Source organism: Triticum urartu, chromosome 3A, assembly GCF_056163025.1.
Source record: "Triticum urartu cultivar PI428250 chromosome 3A, HENAU_Tu73, whole genome shotgun sequence".
NCBI classification, from domain to species: domain Eukaryota; kingdom Viridiplantae; phylum Streptophyta; class Magnoliopsida; order Poales; family Poaceae; genus Triticum; species Triticum urartu.
In genome coordinates this window covers 84,839,858-84,845,842 of record NC_141875.1, presented here as the reverse complement: position 1 = coordinate 84,845,842, position 5,985 = coordinate 84,839,858, and positions in this window count along the sequence as shown.

Genomic DNA, 5,985 nt, shown 5'->3' with positions numbered 1-5,985 from the left:
CGCTTCCGCTGTCGGTCTATGAGGGTACATAGACAACACTCTCCCCTCTCGTTGCTATGCATCACCATGATCTTGCGTGTGCGTAGGGAAATTTTGAAATTACTCCGTTCCCCAACAGAAACCATCGGGCCCGGGCGCCTTTCAGTGGGGGAGCAGCCTGATCGCGTTCCAAATTTCTTCCTCGGTGAATGGCGCGTTGAGGCCGGAGAGGTCAGAATTGGGCACACCAAGCATGTCAAGGTCGAGGGTGAAGTCGCGCTCATCTGTGGAACCAAGTAGCTGCGTGAAGTGGGAGAAGGCCACTTCTGCCATAGCCTCATCATCAAGGAGGAGCTGCCCGTTGTGTTGAAGCTCGAGCATCCTTTTCTTGTGGAGACGTCGAGAGGCCTGGATCCGCAGGAAGGCCTAACTGGTTTCGCCGTTCCGCAGCCAAGCAAATCTAGAATGCTGGTGCGAGATCGTACGGTCTAGGGAGGCGAGGCCGAGGTAGGCACATTTGAGGCGATGCCGCAGCCAAGCCTCTGGTGGCGTGCGCCTCGTCGAAGCGTGCGACCAGCTCTCGAGCCATCGTCAGCTGCAGAGTGATGCCTCCCAGGGTTTTCGCACCCCAGCTCCGCAAGCGCCTAGCGGTAACCTTGAGGCGAGCGTATAGGTGCCGGAACGGATCAGGGTGCGGCGGGGAGGAGTTCCAAGCATCAGAAACCACGTCTAGGTAGCCGTTGAGCTTCGGCCGGAACCGCTCGAAGTGGGAGCGCTTAGCCTGGTTGCAGCGCGCCGCGCAATCGATGAAGAGAGGGGAGTGGTCAGACGCCACCGAGGAGAGACAGCGCAGAAGACACTGAGGCTATGCAACATCCTAGCTTGAGCTGCAGAGCACGCGATCATTGCGGACAAGGGTGGGGTTCTCCTGCTCGTTGGACCAAGTATAGCGGCGGCCGTGGAGGTAGATGCCGCGAAGCTCAAGGTCGGCGATGAAGCGGCGAAAACGACTCATGGTGCGGTGGTTGAGCCTGTTGTTGTTCTTGTCGGCAGCGGAGGTGATCATGTTGAAGTCGCCTCCAATGAGCCAAGGGCCGGCACACGTGTCTCGAAACTCTTGCAACTCGCCAAGAAAGGTGATTTTCTCATCATCACCCTGCGGGCCGTAGACACCAGTCAGCCACCAATGCTGATCCCCGACAAGGGGGGAGACAAGGGCAGAGACGTGGTGGTCACCAATGGTTGGCCTGGAAAGTGAGATCGTGTCGCAGCGCCAAGCAAGCAGGATGCCTCCGCGAGTGCCATCGGCAGGACGGAAAAAGAAGTCGAGGAAGGGGGCGCCCAGGGTTTCCAACACCAGGGAGTCAGACATGCTAGCAAGTTTGGTTTCCTGGAGACAGACGATGCAAGGGGCAGCCGAGGAAATAACGCTACGGACTGCAGAACGTTTAGCATGAGAGTTTAGGCCTCTGACGTTCCAAAAAATGCTCTTGAGGTTTTCATCCATAAGAAGTGGGGGGGCGCTGGGTACAGGCACATGGGCCAGGCTGATCAGATTTCCACGAGTCGGGGGCTTCCGGTGCGCGGCGGGGAAGAGTTGCACTCCGCGGAAGGAACGCGCCAGGCGTAGAAGTCGGCAAAGGCCTGGAGGATATCTGCAGCCAGTGGGCGGTCAAACAGAGCCGCATATTTGGAGAGAGTTGCCTCATCCATTGGGGCATCATCGTTGAGTAGGCCTAGGCATCGGAGAAGCACGCGCTTCGCCTTCATTTCAGAGTCCAAGCCGCGGTCAGCCTTGGCGATTCGCCCGCTCCTCCTCAAAGTGAAGTTGGGTGGCACCTCTTTGCGGCGTCGACGTGGCGCAGGCACGGGGAGAACATGGTCAATTTGTGTTTGCATGGCGCTCACAAAGGTGCAGAGATCAGGCAGTGCATAGCGTGCATGGTGCAGCTGCATGGGTGGATCGGTCCCGGCCAATGGGGAAGCGCCAGACGTGGCACATGAAGCGGGCACGGGCCACGGATCCGCCTCGGGATCCCCAGAGGGGGAAGCGAATAAGGAGCCAGGATCCGCCATCAAATTAGCGGTGGGATCCGCGTGAGCATGCATGGGATCTCCCTCGGAAGGCGCGAGGATCAGTTGTGCAGGCGCGGCAGGCCCGGGCCCAGGCATCCGAGGCCCGGCATGCATGTCCCCGCCCGTGGTAGGGGAAGGTGGGAACCGGGAAGGTGTCAGGTGTTGGTCGGGGGAGGACAGAGGTTGGTCAGAGATCGCAGCTTGGACAGAAATGAGCCCGTTTTCCTGGAGCGGAGAGACACGCTCGACAACATGGCCGTTGGTGATGAAATCACAACTGTCTTCAGGGGACCGCTGTGGCACCCCGACTCAGAGCGACTGGTTTACCATGCATTGCCAGCCCAGAGACAATGTCTTCTGGCAACACACAACATCTTGGTATAGAAAACAACCTCTTTATTGATGCTAGCGGAACAGAGTTTATATTACATCAGTTGTCGAGGCCAAGCGGCACACTCGGTGCGGCTGAACAATATGTACATTATTTAGTGAACATAAAGGGGCCTCGATCAGGACAACTACGTGGCAGCGGAATAACGTCGTAGCGGAAGCTCCATATCACAGGGACACCGATGTGGGCACGATCTAGACTCGAGCATCGCTCCTCCCCAACGAGACTTTCCTGAAATCTGGCATGACACGCCAGGTCAGTACATTGAATGTACTTGCAAGCTCACAACAGGCATAATCATAATGGCAAACAATATCATGATACTTAACCAATTATTAATAATGCGACACTACATGTCAAACATGTTGTGATCATGCTCGAACGTCCCTCGGGACAACTTACCAACTGGGATCATTTCCGGATCACAAACAAACCACCAACGTGGTCTTAACAAGAGTAACTCGTGATCCTTACGGTGATCACAACCACGACCAATATCTGGTCCCGAATATCTCGATGGCCTTTCTGCCATCCTCAACAATGCAAAGTTCATAGCTTAGTGTGCAAATTTTATTAAACGTTGACTCATGGTGGGACCTACTACGATGTGTCTATGACCGTGGACTCGGCTATCGATAGGTTATACACTCTCCAGAGGTAGCACACTATACCCACACCATAGAACCCATGGCCTCGCACTCCCATTCGGGTGGACCAATGGTATTCCGACAAAACCCTTCCATTGCCATGACACTCTCCCAGCCACTCCGACCCAATCCCCAACGGGCTAGTCCTGGGTGGCCCCGTGTCTACCAAAGACACACCGACCACCATCGTGGCCAAAACAATCCCACTCGGGGACCCGGTACCATAATCTCAACAACGGGCACACAAGGTTATGCCTGCTTACCGAGCCAGGGTGAGCACGACACAACCTTCCCTAGTTGGAGGCACCGACCAGAGGCAATGTCAATGGACCGAATCAAGGCCTTTCCAAAAAGGCAAATGTGGCTGCACTGGGAAAAACTCGATTCAGCGGCACCATGACCCAGTCAACATTATATTCAAGTTGAGTTATAACCAGGTTCAACTTAAGATGAAAATGACCGGTGTCATAGCATGCCATGAAATGCAAAACTACACATGCATCACTTAATAATAGAAAAAAGACTGATTGTCATCTGTATACACACTAAGCATAAACATCAACAACTCATTTTACTTTGCTGATCAATATAGCTCACATATTGGCCAAAATATTTTGCAGCAAGTTTTATTATTTTCTCATGCAAGAACGTAACTCCGATTAATTTCTCACGTGATTAATAAAGATTTTCCCACAAAAAAATCCCAATTTCTTTCCCATCCAAGTTAGGTTCAAACGTTCTGCAAGTCAAGTAAAATGGCTAAACAAGCACTTAACAGAATAGTTTCTTAGCAAATTTTTATCATTTTATTTAAGGCAAGAGAATAACTTCAAATAATTACTAACATGCATAAAGAATCATTTCTATCATCACCACAAATAAATCTTAACTTGGCTCTACCAACTAAACTAATTTCAACATTCTGTAAATCAAGCATAATAACTCACAAACATTTAACAGAATAAAAATAACACCATAGTTATTTAAATGCATGGATTAATCATTTCATTCAAGTAAGAAAATCACAAATATTGAAATGACACCATGAAAATGTTGTTGTGGCTTGCCTTAGTGTAAATGAGGTTCACGAGCCTTCTGGTGATCCTCAAGACAAGCCTCACCCTCTGAAAATAAATGTAAACACAAAAAGCAAATATCAAGAACACTTCTGAAAATCACCAGAAATTCTAAACAGCTCCGAAAAATCTCATCTTTGGTGAGTTGCTAGATTTCTTTTCAGAGAACACAATGCAAAAAGAATCAATTCATTTGGACTTATGGTTGAAAAGTTATAACTATTTGAAGCTCTCTGGAATTTAAGTGATTTTGAATTTAAATAAATAGCTGAGAGGGGGGTGACGTCGAAGGCGTAAAACCTCAGGGAGCCACCACTCGTACCGCTTCGCGCGCGTATAGAGTGGCTGACTAGTGGGCCCCGCTAGTCAGGTGGGGGAAGGGAGAGAAGGAAATAGAGGAGGTCGCGGCTTCGTCGGAGCTCTCGCCGGCGACAAGGGCTTCTTGGCCAAAATGAGAGGGAGGGATTTAGAGAGGGGACGGTGGCACACTTGCCCATACCCGTAGCGTGGCTAGGGGTGGTCGGACAGCATCGGAATCAAGCTCGCAAGCGGAGGTAGAACACGGTGGTTGCCGGAGTTGAGGAAGACGGCGAACGGAGGCCACTCCAGGGGCTCCAAGCGGGCGAGACGGCCTCACCAGAGAGAGGCGGAAGCCCTGGAGGGGTTGCCCTAGCCTGGGAGGGGCTAGAGCTGGCGACCAGAGGAGATCGCCGGCGAGCTCGAGCTCGGGGACGGCGGCCCGAGGCCTGCCCGGCCAGGCTACGGCTTCCTACGCGTTTGTGGGATGTGTGGGAGTGCTGGATGGTGCTCGAGGAGGATGGGGGTGGCTCCATTTATAGGCGAGCGGCGAGGGGGGTTCGGGCTCCGCCGGTGGACACCTGTCCACGGCGCCCGGCGACGAGCGGCGTCAGTGAGAGGGGGAGAAGGCGATGCAGGTCACGCGGAAACTGTGGGCGGACGGATATGAGCACATGATCGAGGGGAAGGTGACGAGCATAGTGCGCTCCGCACTGTTGGGCTGGCCAGACCTTGCCCGTGCTTGCTGCGGCGAGCTCCGGCGTCGGTGAGCGCCAAAGGGAGGTTAATGGCATTGAGACGAATATGGTGACGCGGTTTGGCACGCTCGGGAAGGCGAGGGAAGCGAGCACGCGCGAACAGAGCGCTCGACGGCACTCAGAGCGCGTCGACACGCATGCCAACACCCCTGGACGAACGTGGTCACCGCGTGAACTATGACATCAGGCCGATCTAAGCATAAAATTCATGTCTGGCATGTTGTTCGTGGTAGTTTTAAGTGTTACCACGATTTGGTTTGGATCCAGGTGCAGTAGAGAGGTTTTTACAAGCCAGGTAAGTTTCTGATCAGTAACTTTGAACAATTACTGTGGTCAAACAGCTGGGAGTTAGAGGTTGTGCTTTGGAGGCTAGTCATGAGTTACTAAGGTAAAGGTGCACAAGAAAGTTCAGGTCAAATGGAGCAAGTAAAATGGTAGTTGATGTAGAAACCACCATTTCTGTCCAGAACAGAAAATATTTTCTGTAGCAAAAATATTCCAAAAAGTGATGAAATATTTTTTCTCAGGAAGGTGCCCTAGCGTTCACAGAATATTTGTGAATTATCTCAGATTTTTCTGAGCCAGAAAAATTAGGGTTGCTTTGGAGCATACTGATCTAGCTAGGGTTTTTGAGAGGAAATGAATATTTTTCATTTAAGAAAAATATTCCAAAGATTATTTTGGGTGGATCAAAAAAGAAATGATGATTTAGGAGGGAAGTGAAGCACTTGGGTGAAAGCCAAGGATGCCCAAGTGTTTAA